Genomic DNA, 16,350 nt, shown 5'->3' on the forward strand with positions numbered 1-16,350 from the left:
TTGATGAGATGATGATTTTATGTTCTAGTTTGTATTTATATAGCATATTTCCTCTTACGAGGTCAGATATTCCATAAAAGTTAGTAGTTATTATCAGAAAATCCTTGTGAGCACTGGGTGTTATATGCAACTAATGAATTGTTGAACACTACATCAAAAACTAATGATGTACTATATGTTGGCTAACTGAACATAATAATAAAAAAATTTTTAAAAATGAACACAACAGAAATATATATAGCTAAGAGAAAAATCCCGACTTGCTCACAAACCACCATAAACAATTTACTGATCCATCTGTGAAAAAATATGTACAAATACCTGGTTTATGTGTAGAAAGTTGCAGTCTCATCTTAAAAACCAAAAAACAAGTTAAGTAAATTATATAATGCAAAGGTTGTGAAAAAAAGATTATGTAATCTAATTTATAGTGATAGAAATCTGAAAATAATTGTCTAGGGGAGAGGAGGTTTACTGAAAAGGGTCATGTTGAAACTTTCTGGGGTGATGGAAATATCATATATTTTGTTTGGGTGCAGTTTCCCAAGTATGTATAATTGTTGATACTTATCAAACAACACCTGCAATCTTTGTATTTTATTGTATGTTAACCTCATATGAGAATTTGAGTAGGAGTATAATATGATTAAATTTGCATTTAAGATCAATTTAGCAATGGTAAAGAAGATGGAATATATGGAAAATTAAAGCTTATGTCTTTTGTGGGCACTAATAGTTAATGGTTTCTCAGAAACAAAAGTGACAATTACCTTTTTCTTGGTATGGAACAAGAGATTCTTATGAAAAATTTTTTTATATACATTGTAATTCTGGTCTTATCTCTCACCAAGATTGTAAAAGCAGTGAAAACCTTTTAAATTTTTTGCTAGGACATTAATTTATGAAAGCCCGCTAGATGGCAATCACCAAGAATATCATGTACTGTTATCACTTCTGGTTAAGTTAATTACAAAAACCCCAACTTTATGTAATATTGATAAGCATATTAATTGCTGAAGCAAGGAAGGATGTATACCAGAGGAACTGGGGTGCTGTGGTAAGAGGGACTTAATAGGGATTTATCATAGGATTTGGGCTTGTGCCTAAATCTGGTTCCCTTGTAATCAGTCTCGATGCAGAGTCGGCTGGGCTCCACCTTGGATTCTTCACCTATTCGAGGAACCTGGAAATTCTCTCAAGGATTTAAAATGGGGATAATCAGAAGGCTCATCTGTTTCCCATCTCTCTGGGATCACCGTCCATCACTGCCTGAGTTTCATTGTTTGAATACCATAGTTTTATATATTTTGCCTGACTTTTTTAGTTGTTTTAGGCAGTAGAGAAAATCCAGTCTTTGTTATTTTATCTTAGTCAGAAGTAGAATTCTGGTATTGTTTTTAAAAGAAAATATTGGGGGAGGATGAGGTGTGGGCAGACAAAAAAGTTAGTATGCCAAGGCTTATTTGGAAGATATGAAAGGCCACAAAGTTTAAATGACAGAAGAAAAGTAATATTAAAATAGTCATAAGTAGTTTTTTTTTTTTAAACTAGTTTCAGGAATAGTTTTTGATCCATGGAAATAGATGCATTTTAGCTAAGTTGTACTCAATAGTATTGATTAACATGCACTAAATAATGATTCCAAGGTTGGGGCACCTGGGTGGCTCAAGTGTCTGACTTCGGCTCAGGTCATGATCTCAGTATCCTGGGTTCGAGCCTGCCTCAAGCTTCCTGCTCAGCGGGAGTCTGCTTGTCCCTCTTCTTCTGCCTTTCCCCCAGCATGTGTGTGCGTGGGCTCTCTTTCTCTCTCTCAAATAAAAAAATAAAATCTAAAAAAAAATAATGATTTCAAGGTTTTAGAATATGTGCAGGGCTCAACGGATATATCCATCCATCATAAGTAATGTGGTTACTTAATAATGAAAATAAAATATTATTTTTCTTTTAATTTTTATGGTTTTAAAAAATAGCTACTAAGTTGTTAGGACATAAAAATGTATATATGTTGTTTAGAACTGACTATTTAATAAACAGAACTGTAGTTCTATTGACTTGAAAATGCCATGAAAAATTATTGAGACACTAAGGGCATCCTGAAATGAGAAAGTCTGGGACTCTCTCATGTAGCCAATATTGTATTTTTTTATTGCTTCACGTGTGATTTTAGTCATTTTTGATGACATTAGCCTGGAGATCTTGTCCTTGGCAGTCACTCTAGATAACGTTTCTGTTTGTAACTGGTGTATAGAGTACTATGGAAGCACAGAGAATGAGAAGTAATATTTCTGGGTGCTTACTATGTTATAGGCATTATTTTTTAATATCATTTAATACTTACCAGCAGTCCTGAGTTGAGTGATATTCCCATTTAATAGGCAAGGAACCAAAGGTCAAAGAAACTAAGTATTTTGCTCAAGGCTACAAATCTCAATGGGTGAAACTAGCATTTAAATCCAGTTCCAGAGCTTGCACAGTTTTCATTATAGAGGACAAGTGGTTTTCCTATATATGGGAACCCTGTAATGAAGGCTTCTTGAAGTGATATTATTTTCAACTTATGGAAGGTAAATGGGTGGAGGATCAAAGGAACAAAGATTTCTGTGTTGTAGATTTGGGGATTGGAAGTAAACACTAAAAGTTAGATTTTTATGTTAACTATAGTCCCTATTGTACACACCTCCTTTTTTTTTTTTTTAAAGATTTTATTAATTTATTTGACAGAAACAGATACAGCAAGAGAGGGAACACAAGCATGGGGAGTGGGAGAGGGAGAAGCAGGCTTCCTGGGGAGCAGGGAGCCAATGCTGGGCTCGATCCCAGGGCCCTGGGATCATGACCTGAGCCGAAGGCAGACGCTTAATGACTGAGCCACCCAGGAGCCCCCATGCTGGCTTTTTTGCATCATGTGATGAATTATTAGATTTGTTAGTATATTTGGTAACCTTATTTCCATAGTAGACAGTCGGTGAAGATTGCATTAGTGTACACATAGTTAAGTTTGGTCATCTACAATTTAATAGTCCATAGAAGTCAAGTACTACAGAGTTAGTTTTTCATTATGAATTTTGCATTTTGAATATGTTCCTGCCTTTGTGCTTCCAGAGCATTAAGATATTTCAGGATCCCATAAAAGGCCTTTTACTATTTGTTATTCTCTCTTCTGGAACTTTTATAGTATTTGGAATTATCTCAACCGTTCTCCATATCTCTTTACATTTGTTTTGAAATTTCTGTATTTTTGACTCTTTTTGCTGCATTCTGTGTCATTTCTTAAGACCTGTCTTCCATTTTTTAGAAAAATTTGAGACAACTAGGTAATAACTCTTCTTTAAATGTCTGGTAGAATTCCCTTGTGAAGCCATGTGATCCTGGACTTCTGTTTGTTGGGAGATTTTTGATTACTGATTCAGTTTCTTTGTTAGCCATAGGCCTGTTCAAATTCTCTATTTCTTCCTGTTACAGCTTTGGTAGTTTACATGTTTCTAGGAATTTGCTCATTTCTTCCCGATTGCCCAGTTTATTGGCATATAATTTTTCATAATATTCTCTTGTAATTGTTTGTATTTCTGTGGTGTTTGTTGTGATCTCTCCTCTTTCATTCTTGATTTTATTTATTTGGGTCCTTTCTGTTTTCATTTTGATTAATCCGGCTGTGGGTTTATCAATTTTATTAATTCTTTCAAAGAACCAGCTCTCAGTTTTGTTGATCTTTTCTACAGTTTTTTTAAAATTTCAATATTGTTTATTTATGCTCTAATTTTTATTATTTCCCTTCTGCTGGCCTTAGGCTTTATTTGCTGTTCTTCTTGCTCCTTTAGGTGCCTAGACAGCTTTCTTATATTTAGTACTTTCTGTAGGCCTATTAAGTATATTAATGTTCTTTACCTAATAATTTTAATACTTACAGTATTTTCAGGTCAGATTCTGTAGTTTGATTTTTCTACATATACTTCTTGTAGTTTTTTGTTTGTTTTGGTGACTTTTGAATATGTGGAACTCATTCTTTTGCAAGAAAGGTGATTCGCCAATGCATGTGGAGGTAGTATCAATCTGAAACCACCAAATTTTTGAGTGGTATGAATTTAGGCTATAAACCTGCTTAAGTGTTGGTTTGTGGCTGTTAATTCTCAGGGGAATCTTTTTTCCTCTTTTTATATCTTTCTATTTTACCCTGATCTCTGGCATGCATCTCCGTCACCTCCCTGTTTGGGTTTTTGTTTATTTTTTATAGTTTATGATTTGGGGATTCTTGTATGTAGATTTTAAATAATATGACTTTACATCCAGATTGAACTCTAAATTCTGGGCCCTTAAAAATGGGACTCTTTGGGTGCCTGGGTGGCTCAGTCAGTTAAGCATCTGCCTTCTGCTCAGGTCATGATCCCAGGGTTCTGGGATCCAGCCCAACGTCGGTCTCCCTGCTCAGTGGGGACCCTGCTTCGCCCTCTTTCTCTGCTGCTCCCCCTGCTTGTGCTCTCTCGCTCTCTGTTTCTCTCTCTCAAGTAGATAAATAAAATCTTAAAAAAATAAATGGGACTCTTAATGCCTAAACTGTAGGCCATCAGGGTTCAGCAGATACTAGCCCCAGAACTCTTAACTGTCTGGATTTCTGCCTCCTTTTTTCTTGTATTCTTTTATTAATTCTTTAGTTTCCAACTATCCCAGCCATATGTTTAAATAAGTTTTTAAAAGCATGTATTTTATTCAATATAATTAGACATTCTATACTTGGAGGGGCATTAACTAAATATCTTGATCTGTCATTGTACAAAAAGACAACTCATTAGATTTTCTGGAATCTGTACTCATGGGAGTCAGAAACAGGTTACAAAGTTTAGAACTCTTTTATATGGATTTGCTGTTACTTTATGCAGAGATGGAATTAGAACTCTTTGCCCTGGCCATAGCCAGGTAACTCCTGATTTTCCAAGGAACATTTAAAATGGTAAAATTTGTCTGAAAAGGTATACTGACATGGTAGTGGTGATAGGAAACCAGTTGTTAGCTATTTTATATTCATTCTTGAATTTTATACCAAAATAGTAAGATAAAATTCAAGTTAGAAATTAAAGCACTGTTAATTTGAAACTTTCTGTTTTATTTTAAACTGTTAAAATAAAACAGATTTTCTTCCTACCCCAAAATAGTTACATAAGAACAGTCTGTTGTCACAGAAGTCATTCTTTTATAGTTAGTCTATTATAAAGGGTATGGTTTCTATTTAAAGTGCTAAGCTACAAATATTTAGCCTTTTGAGCCATCTGCTCTGCTAAATACCCATAAGTATTTTATACTAAAATCTGAAAAATGGAAATACTTGAAAACCTTTGCATTGTTGACTCTTGATTTTTGTACAGCATGTCTGTCTTTGAGTAGAAATAGGTTAATATAGGAAGCTTACTTGCAAAACATGCCATTATTCACATTAATAAAAAAGAAAAAAAACAGAACAAAGTTTTAAACTCTCTTATAGAAAGGACCCTCTATATCTGGATGAAACTATTTTATTAAAAATAATTATTAGTCTAACAAAAGAAACACAAATAAAAACTGTACTTGATATATTTATTCCCACAATAAATATATTTGACTCCTTAAATTTAGAGTTCTGTTTAGGTAGGTTTATGTTCAAAATCATTACCTTGATTAAATAAGAATCTTCTATTAGAAATGTTGAGGAAAGTTTGCTACCTACCCTCTCCTAATGAAATCATTTTTTTTAATTTTTAATTTTTTAAAATTTTAAAAAAGATTTTATTTATTTGACAAAGAGAGAGAGAGAGAGAGCACAAGCAGGAGGAATGGCAGGCAGAGGGAGAGGGAGAAGCAGCCTCCTTGCTCAGCAGGGGATCGATGCGGGGCTCCATCCCAGGACTCTGAGATCATGACCTGAGCTGAAGGCAGATGCTTAACCAACTGAGTCACCCAGGCACCCCTCCTTATGAAATCATTTTAGTATCATCTTTATAACTCCAGGAAATTAATGTCTTCAATTAGCCATTTTTATGAGTACATGTTTTATTCAATACTTATTTTATATTTTCTTTTTGGATGGCATTCCATTAAACTGTTAAACATTTAGAGAGAGCTTAGTCACCCTTGTACTCCCTCCACCCATTGCTCACAAAAACACACTCACTCATTCCCATTCGCAGAGGACTAGAAACTGGGAAGAAAGAAACGTTAGGCTGGACAAAGCAGGGGTTGAAGAAAATTCCCTGAGAAGTAGCTATACGCTGATTTTAGAGTAAATTTATAATCCGAATTCAAATATCACTTGTACAAAAAACCTTAAATGTGTATTTTTAAAAACTAGACCATGACTAAAAGTGCTTCTGAGCACCTGACAGAAATAATATAAATTCTTTGATGAATATACTAGATACCACAAATTATTTTCCAATGAATAAGAAAAGGCACAAGGAAATGAAGTACCGTGAATGAGAATTAGCAGAAACACTAGACAAATTTGTGCAGTTTGTTTTGAAGGCCATTGCATTATGGATTCTATCTCTTTTGGACAGGATTGAATATGCCCTTGAGTCTGTATAACACTTATTGTAGAAATTTATTGTGTGTGTATGTGTGTTTTTTTAGTGTTCCGATTCATTTTTGGAAGCAATGGTAACAAGATCCAACAGCCATGGCCTAAGGATGGAGATATATATGATAGCAGTCAAGCCATGCTGTTCCCCTAAAACATGGTTATTTTTCCTGCTCCATTTGGAGTTGATTTTGTTTCCATGTATTTTCTAAGCTTGATTTTCTGGCCTTTATTTGTTTTTCTAACCTACTATTTCTTTAGTTTATTCCCTTTTTTGCTTAAGAAAGCTGGAGTTAGTTTTTGTTTACAAATAAGTATTCTGACTGATATAGAGACCACGCATTGCTTCAGTTGTTTGCTTCTTATGAACACGCACCTGGAGAACTTGCCTGCCTCTCTTGATCTGTGTGGTCATGGACAAGTTCCTCTTATGTAGAGAAGGTTTTTTTTTTTAATTTTTTTTTTTTATTGTTCCAGTTTATACTTCTGGTTGATTTTTAATCTCTATTTCCCTTCAAAGTCCTTGCAATCCCACTATCAGTTTAAACACTGGCAGTGTTCTATTCCCTAATCAAGTACTTAGAAAGAAAAAATTCATTGCTTTTCAAGGTAACATATTGCATTTCTTTTTCTCTTTTGAAAAAAAAATGACTCTAATGTGTTCAGTAACGTCTCTTATATTGAGCCCAAATTTGTCTTGTTGCTGGTTCTAATTCCCTTTATTAGGGCATCCAGGAGAGCTTACTCACCCTTCTATATAAAAGCTCTTTAATTAAGAATAGCTAACAAAGTCTTGACTCCTTTTTCCTTTTGTATTTTTCTTGTATTGCCTTGTCTTGTCAAAAGTGAAAAATTTTAGAATTTAATGTTTGCCAAGCCAATAAATTGTTATTAGTAAAGAATAAACTTTAGCCGTATTGTTACTATATATGAAACAGTTATATTTTATTCTTACCCTTGGAATTCTGCCTGTTATTTACACTACTATTTTTCGTCCTTTCTTCTAAAAGGTTGTAAGCTTTCTCCTTGTTCATCTTTCAGCCATCTCAATAAAAACATAACTTAAAATTTTAATTATAATAGGTTGATGATATTGGATCCAGCTATATCTGTTCTGTAGCCTTCTATGTGTAACTTGATTATAAAATTGCTTCCAGTAAAGTAAGAATCTAATGAAGTCCTACTCTGAGTTATTGTATTACACAATGTTTAATTTTATTATTTCTACTTTCTTTTCCATATCTATTCCCTCCTATCCTCACTGCCTTCATGATCTCTCCCTGTGTCTCTTATTAAACTTTTTCTCAGGAAAAGAGAGTCTAATCAGCCAATTTACTAAAGATTTAAGTGACTGGTGGTATGAAACATATTCTTCTGGTACTATATGCAGATCAAAAAAGAAATGAAGTCATACAGTTTTTGGTGGGGAGGTGTGTTGTGTGCTCGTGCTCACGTGCATGTGCACGCTTCTGAAATCTTCATAGTAGCTATTAATCACACTATGTATGCAACTCTCTACTTGTAAATCCAGTGCTTAGAGTAAGCAATTATCTAATACACTTTGTAATTTTTTTTACATGTTGAAAGAATGTTCATAAATTTTCTTATACAGGAAATATGGATTAATGCTAGACATATAGTCAGTTCTTATATATTGATTAATTGACTAAAATTTCAGAATGCTAAAAGATTAGGAATTGTAGTTGAGAAAACATTTTAAGATGCTATTATAGACAAATCCACAAAAACTCTGGCCCTCTAGATTAGACTGTGTAGATTCGTCCCATCTAGAAAAGCAGTCACATATTTGAGCCGTGTTTTAGTTGAAGTTTCTGGTTGGAGATTTAATATAGCAATGAACAGTTTTTTAAAAAGACTTCCTTAGGAGGATTTTGATACCAAGACATATTTGACATTTGTATAAAATCTTGTTAGGTAAAGGAGCTTCATCCCTATGGTACATGTCCAAAAGCCTTAGATCAAATGTCTGTTCAGGTCTTCTGCTCATTTCTTGACTGGATTTTTTGTTTTTTGGGTGTTGAGTTTGATAAGTTATTTATAGATTTTGGATATTAGCCCTTTATCTGATATCATTTGCAGATATCTTCTGCCATTCCATAGGTTGCCTTTAGTTGTGTTGATTGTTTCTTTGCTGTGCAAAAGCTTTTTATCCTGGTGAAGTTCTAATAGTTCATTTTTGCTTTTGTTTCCCTTGCCTGTAGAGACATGTCTAGCAAGAAGTTGCTGAAGCTGAGGTTCAGGTAGTTGCTGCCTGGCTTTCTTTTTCAACATTCCTTTGTCTATTCGGGGGTCTTTTCTGGTTACGCGCAGATTTTGGAATTGTTTGCTCCAGCTCTGAAAAATGCTAGTGTTATTTTGATAGGGATTGCATTGAATGTATAGATTGCTTTGGGTAGTATAGACATTTTAACAATATTTGTTCTTCCAATCCATGAGTGTGGAATATTTTTCCATTTCTTTGTGTCTTCCTCAGTTTCTTTCATCAGTGTTTTATATATTTCAGAGTATAGGTCTTTCACCTCTTTGGTTAGGTTTATTCCTAGGTATATTATTGGTTTTGGTGCAGTTGTAAATGGAATTGATTCCTTCATTTCTTTTTCTGCTGCTGCATTATTGGTGTATAGAAATGCAGCCAATTTCTGGGGGCGCCTGGGTGGCTCAGTCGTTAAGCGGCTGCCTTCAGCTCGGGTCATGATCCCAGGGTTCTGGGATCGAGCCCCGCATTGGGCTCCCTGCTCAGCGGGAAGCCTGCTTCTCCCTCTCCCACTCCCCCTGCTTGTGTTCCTGCTCTTGCTATCTCTGTCTCTGTCAAATAAATAAATAAAATCTTTAAAAAAAAAAAAAAAGAAATGCAGCCAATTTCTGTATGTTGATTTTGTATCTTGTGACTCTAGTGAATTCATTTATTAGTTCTAACAGTTTTTTCGGTTGATTCTTTTGGGTTTTCTATATATACTATTATGTCATCTGCAAATAGTGAAGGTTTGACTTCTTCCTTGCCAATTTGGATGCCTTTTATTTCTTTTTGTTGTCTGCTGTGGCTAGGACTTCCACTATTATGTTAAATAGCAGTGGTGAGAGTGGACTTTATCTTTAGTTTTTGACATTTTAATTATGTGTCTTGGTGTGGATCTCTTTCAGTTCATTTTATTTGGAACTCTCTGTTCTTCCTGGATCTAGTTGTCTCATTCCTTTGTCAGGTTAGGGAACTTTTCAACAATTATTTTTTCAGATAAGTTTTTTGTGCCTTTCTTCAATCTATTTTTGAACCTCTGTAGTTATTTTTCAGTTCAGTTATTTTATTTTTTTCTGTTACTTCTGTTTGGTATTTTCCTATGTTTCCTATCCCTTTGTTGATGTTTTCACTGTGTTCATTCATTTTTCTCCCAAGCTCACTGAAGATCTTTATGACTATTATTTTGAATACTTTATCATGTAAATTACTTATCTCTGATTCATTAAGATTTTTTTGCAGGGGGTGGTTATCTTGTTCTTTCAGTTGGAACATATTCCTCTGTTTCCTCGTTTTGATTTTCTTTTTGTATTTATTTCTATGTATTAGGCAAAATAGCTGCTTCTCTCAGTTTTGAAGGAGTCTTCTTGTATAGGTGATGAACTTTATAGTTCAACTTGCCCTAGTTCTTGGTTGTGTCTCGAACCTTTGTGATTGTGTAAGCTGCCTGATTTATTCTTGATAGGTCCCATTTGTTGAGATTGTGACAAATTCTGTCAGTGTTCGAAAGGGAAGGATCTCAGTCAGCACCAGTTTCAGGCTGATTTGAAGGCAGCAGCTTTTAAAGAAGGAAATATATGCGGTCATGTGAGATTGCAGTCATAACCCCTACTGGTCTCTAGACAAGGTGATTTGGAGTTGTCCTCTTGGTGATAGTCACAAAAAATAGGGCTCAGGATAAGTGTGTAGCTTCTTTTTAGGATATGTGGTAAGCATAATGATGCCATGTAAGAGTGCAAATTTTGACATCCCCCAGCCTATGTCCCTTGAGAGCTCCTCCATAGCCTCCAGATGTGTGGTAAACGTGAAGCCTACCCCTCAGGCTGAAGTTCTAGAATAATTAGGCCTTTTTCACAGGAAGACTGAGGATGAGTTTCTGTCTGCTAGCTATGCCATGCCTTGGGATTGGTAGCCTACTAAGAACTGTCTCTCCAGTTATTTCATTTCTATGGGGCCCAGCAGTACAGGCTCCCTTGGCCATCATAGCCAAGTGTGTTCAAGAGGCATCCCCTATGTGGACTGCATGCTCCTACCCGCTTCATTGGGGCTGCAGGAGAACATGGATGTGCGGCAAGCCTGTCTGTACTAGCAAGGTAGAATAAGCACAAAAATGGCACCCACCAGCCTCAGTGCTAGCAAGGTGGAGTAAGCATCCAAAAATGGCACTTGTCAATGCCTTCTTCCCCAGGGAAAGTCCTACTAGACTCCTGCATCTTTGGCAGATGTTTGAAGATTTATTCATGAATCTCCTTCGCATATGATCTAGGTGCTTTTCAAACTGCTGCTTTTGTGTTGGGTCCAAGGGTGAGTCTGTGCATAAGCCCTTCAAGAGTGGGCTTTCCATTCTCCATAGTCTTCCAGGTCTTCTGGGTATAAGCCCTGTTGGTTTTCAGAGGCAGATGTTTTGGGGCTCATCTCTCTGGAGTAGATCTTGAGGATTGGAGTTCCTAATGTGGGGTACAAATCTTTCTTTTATGAGGGCAGAATTCTATACTGTTGAGATCTCTCCCAATTGTGGGTCAGTGCTTGTAAGTGGGGGAGTGTGAGGGGGGCAAGACCACATCTCTGCCTCTCCTAGTGGTCTCAATGTGGCCCTTTATCCTAGATTGTAGAGGAGCCCTTCAGCTAGTTTTCAGGACATTTTGAGAGGGAATTGATTCATATATAACTATGTATTTGATGTCTCTAGTGGAAGGAAGTAAATTCAGGATTTTCCTACACTGACATCGTGAAACCACTCTCTGAAGCTGGTCTTTATTCCATCCCACTGGAACTAGAATCACTAATTGAATTTTTAAACCATATTGAGGATATGATTGCTCAACCATCAGTAAATAACTTCTAAAGTGTAGAAAATGCACATTTAAACATCAAGTTGTTTTTTTTTTTTGTCATTGTTATTTGTACCTTTGGTGTGAGATAAAGTTTGTGGGAGGTATAATTAGAATATCATAAGAAGAAATTGATCCCAAATGAAATATTAATTCATTAATTTATTCATTCTACGAAAATTTAATGGATACTCACTCTTGACCTGGGACTGGAGATATGATAATAAATAAGATAAGGAAGAGCTTCTTCTCTAGAAAGGGGTAACATATTTGAGACAGGCATTTATAGTACATTATAAAAAATACTATGTTCAGATGTGCAGAGGGAACCCATATTTGTTTTCTTTTAATATTTTTTCATTTATTCTTTAAGATAGAACTTTCCGGAACTTGGGATTGTATTAATAGTAAGTGTACATTAATGCATTTATATATGAAATTTCTAAAAGGTTTGTTAAAATGCGTTTAAAGTAATTATAGAAATTACATAAGTAATCAGACCAGCAGGTTAAAGGGGAGATATTTCATATTTTTGTAAATGAAGTCATCAATTTTCTTTTTCTTTCAAGGCTTTAAATGCCACATTATTTACTTAGGTAGTGAATTATAATTTTAACATTAAATAAACAACTTCAAAGCACCTTAACTGCTAGCCTGGAAAACAGAAGTCCATAATCCTTTAAAATCATCTTTTATCAGGCTATAAGTACCTTTTTTTTACACTTTTTTTCCCTATGTAGTTTTATATCCAGTCCCTAAGAGGCCACATTAGTTATCATCTTTTTTCCTAAATCAGTATTTTAGATATAGAATTGATAAACCGGATATCAAACTCGAAGTAAACTGTCATTAGCTGTAGATTTTTTGAAGATTATTTTAGACCTGTCAAATGTATTGTATTACTGATGACTTTTTAAATTCTAATATGGTAAAACTCAAGTGAAATTATGAGTTTGGAATTTGGTGATTTTGGCTTAGAACACTTGTCGTGCCCTGCCATAGTTACCACCTCTTCTAAGGGCCATTTTCCTCAGTATCATTTCTTCACTATACTTTATTGTATCTACTCAGAATGTAGTTCCCAGTATTTCTGACTTAAGGAATTTCTCTATATCAGGACACTTCTATTTCATATAACAAGATATGGATATTCTTACTGCCTTTTTGTAAAGGAAAAATTATGAGACATTTAGACAATTTGATGAGTTATTGAGAGATCTCACTTCTTTCATTGTTGCAATAAGAATACATAAAGCTCCTCCTGTAACCAGGTGTATTTCTAGGCTTTGGAGTAAGGAAAAAAATCATTCCTGATCTTAAAAACTTTATGTGGAAAGGTAGAAAGACATGGTAATAAAATGGATGAAATAAGATAAATGCCAAAATTTAAAGAATACAAGATATTCATTCACATTTAAATGACTTACCCTTAACCAATTCACTAGCATAACCTATCTTCTCAATTGCTTCTGTAAAACACACTGACATATGTCCATAATGTAGTAGACCCTTGAACAACATAGGAGTTAGGAGCATCAACCTAGTCAAAAACCTGCATATAACTTTTGACTCCCCCCAAATTTACTAATAGCCTACTGTTGACCAGAAGCCTTAATGATAACATAAATAGTTGATCAATACTTATTTTGTATGTTATATGTATTATATACTGTATTCTTACAACAAAGTAAGCTACAAGAAATGTTATTAAGAGAATCGTAATAAAGGAAGCCTGTGCTGCTATGTGGGGCCCTACCCATCACCAACCTGGCTGGTATCGTGTGCACATCCTGGGAAGTCTGGCACTGTGCTCATTCCATGCATGAGTTGTCAGCCAGGGACATCAAGGGCAGCATAATTAACCTGGACAAGCACTGGGGCTTCGTGTGCATCATCACCAATGTGGCCTCACAATGAGATAAACAGATGTAAACTATACTTAGTTGGTTGACCTGCATGCCCTATATCCTAACTGATATTTACAGATCCTGGCTTTCCCTTGCAAGTAGTTCAGGGGGCAAAACCCAGAGATTACTGCAGAGACTATGAATTTGCTGCTGGGTATAACATCAAACTTTGTATGTGCAATGTCTGTGAGAATGGAGACAACGACCACCTGCTGTGGAAGTGGATTAAAGTCCAGCCCAAGGGGAGAAGAATCTTAGAAAATACTACCAAGTGGAACTTCACCAAGTTCTTCATTGATAAGAACAGCTCTATGGTTAAGCAGTGTGGTCTCATGGAAGAGCCCTGGTAGTAGGGGAGGACCTTCCCTGCTACCTCTAGCTCCACAAGTGTGCATCCCCCACCCAGGACCACCAACACCATCCCCTGGAGTCTTCCACCTGGCAACCGTGAGGATTTGCCTGGAAACCAGCTTGTACTTCCTGCCAGAGGAAGGTCCCTTACTCTGGCTGGTGGCTTCCTGCCCCCCTCACCCCTAGCTGTCTTGTAGGAATAAAACATACAAATAGGAAGAAAAAGAAATAAGGAAGAGAAAATACATTTACAGTATTGTACTATTAAAAAAATCTTCATTTAAGTGGACCCACGGAGTTTAAACCTATGTTGTTCAAGGATCAACTGTATACTAAACCTTCCACTAGAGTGCTAGGCTACTCTCTAGCATACTTCTGTTCCCAGCAGTTGACATTTATGCTTCCAAGAATCAGTTGTATATATTCGAAGCCAGTTTATGCCAATAGAGCTTTTTATTATAATTTTTGAATTAAATGTTAAAAATCCTTGAAATAAGTGAAAAATTCATTTATATTGAGACTAAAAGAGATTATAAAGTTGAGTCACTAAAAATTGTTTTTAAATTAGGTATGACTAGATTATATATATGGGGTAAAATCTTTTCTAATGATTGTTTCATAAGAACTTATGGGTAACTATGTAGTGGTGTGTTAATGAAAGAAACCTGATGCTAGCTCCAGTCAGAAGACCCATACTCAGAGAAAAGCCTTAGTTCCATATCAAAAGATTGGTGAAAAGATACTCATTTATATGTTTTAAGGTAAAATAAATTGTGTAATTTACTTTTTTTATGATTCCTCACCTTAACTAATTTTATTGATTAATCAGTCAACACACCCATGTTGAAATAAACAGCATTCATAGTCAATGAAACAAATAATCAATTCTGTATTTTCTCATGACTTCTGCTTCATTGCTGTATGAAGCATCATCAGAAAATATTTTGAATATTAAACAAGTGTGAGACTTATTGTTCTCAGTCCTATTATTTTCCTCTTTTTTTTTTCCCCTTTGTTTATGTCTTCTGAGGCTATGTGCCTTTCTATGCACTGAATACCAGTATCTCTTTGGAGCCAAAGTTAGGCAATTACTTTCTATAATATTAGTAATCATTAACATATTATCCAATTACTTTGTTCATTCTCTTATAGACTGTTTATAGCAGGTTAAAAAATATGCCCAGTATTATTTCTTAAATTTGATGTCTATTTTACATTTTATCTAACAAGATGACAAAAGCATCATGTTGAAGTAGAATACTGGAATAAAAGCCAAGAGATAAGACTTCTATGCCTGGATGCAGTGTTATCTGGATGACCTTGGACAGGGCACTTATTTGTGTTTTTTATTGTAAAATGGAGAATTAAATTACTTCAGAATTCTTTTTTCTTCATAAAATCTAAATAAAATAACCCAAACATATCCAATATACTTTTTATAGATTTTGAGTTTTTTCAGAAGGGATTCCTTGGCTGGGGTTGGTTTTGACACTATTCTGATACTAAAATCAGACATAGTAGCTCTGTTTTCTGCATCTGCAAATATAGAAGGGACTAGCACAGAAGTGGTGACCATAGTCTTATTGGTCCAAAAATAAGGAAAATGTATTAATTTGGGAGGAGTGGAGAAGATGGGTTCAGTGCTTTTTTTTTTTTTTAACAGAGGTAACACACTCTGTCATGTATACTTTTTTTTATAATAATGTCAGTATATACTGTTTTTTTGATAGCAGGAACAAAATAAAGCTTAACATGTCTCAGTATAATTATAAATTTTATCTATATTTTATCTATGTAGAAAATCTGATGATTAAGTCCACAATTAAATGAATATGAGATGGACTAAACATGTTCTAAGACTTCATCATTTTGATCCTCTGACTTATCTTCCCTATATTACTGTTACTCCTAATTGTGCAAGGTGGCTTTGGCTTAGATTCCAGCAAGCCAGGCAAGCAGGAACAGTTATCCTAAAAATAAAGTTTTTACACTTCTGGGATATCATTTGGCTGATTTTCTAACTTATTTGGATTTGGATCAGAATTAATTAAGTGTTACTTTGGTATCAATGTCAGATTTGTACTAATAGTATTATTTTTTTCTAGAAGTTGTGAATTTAAAAAACAGCAGGACAGTAAATGATGTTGAAAACTTTGTGGCATTCACATTTTGGTCATGCACTTCTGAAGGCTACTAAAAGAAGCATTATTCTATAGTTGATATATTTTATAACACCTATCCTTGTTTTCTTTTTATCTTGGTTTTTTTTCCCCGCATGCTAGAAATGAACTCTGGTTAGAGGAAAGATTAGGGCACCTTCATTCTTTCACAAATTTGTGGGTGTTTATGAATCACAATTTGAGAAATAAGGTCTATAGCAGTGTTTTTGCAAGTATGATCTTGTACCACCTACATCAGGATCACCTAGAAGTTTGTTTAAAATGCTTATTTCTGGCCTTTATC

General features: G+C 35.0%; 1 protein-coding gene and 1 pseudogene across 17 annotated transcripts in view; both read left to right on the forward strand.

Annotated features, from left to right (window-relative positions):
• GPHN (gephyrin) overlaps positions 1-16,350 on the forward strand; it is a 608,525-nt gene that overhangs the window by 171,293 nt on the left and 420,882 nt on the right. The gene's annotated exons all lie outside the window — the stretch shown is intronic.
• LOC116632562 lies at positions 4,808-14,119 on the forward strand (annotated as a pseudogene).

This window comes from Phoca vitulina, unplaced genomic scaffold, assembly GCF_004348235.1.
Source record: "Phoca vitulina isolate PV1807 unplaced genomic scaffold, GSC_HSeal_1.0 scaffold7, whole genome shotgun sequence".
Taxonomy (NCBI): Eukaryota; Metazoa; Chordata; class Mammalia; order Carnivora; family Phocidae; genus Phoca; species Phoca vitulina.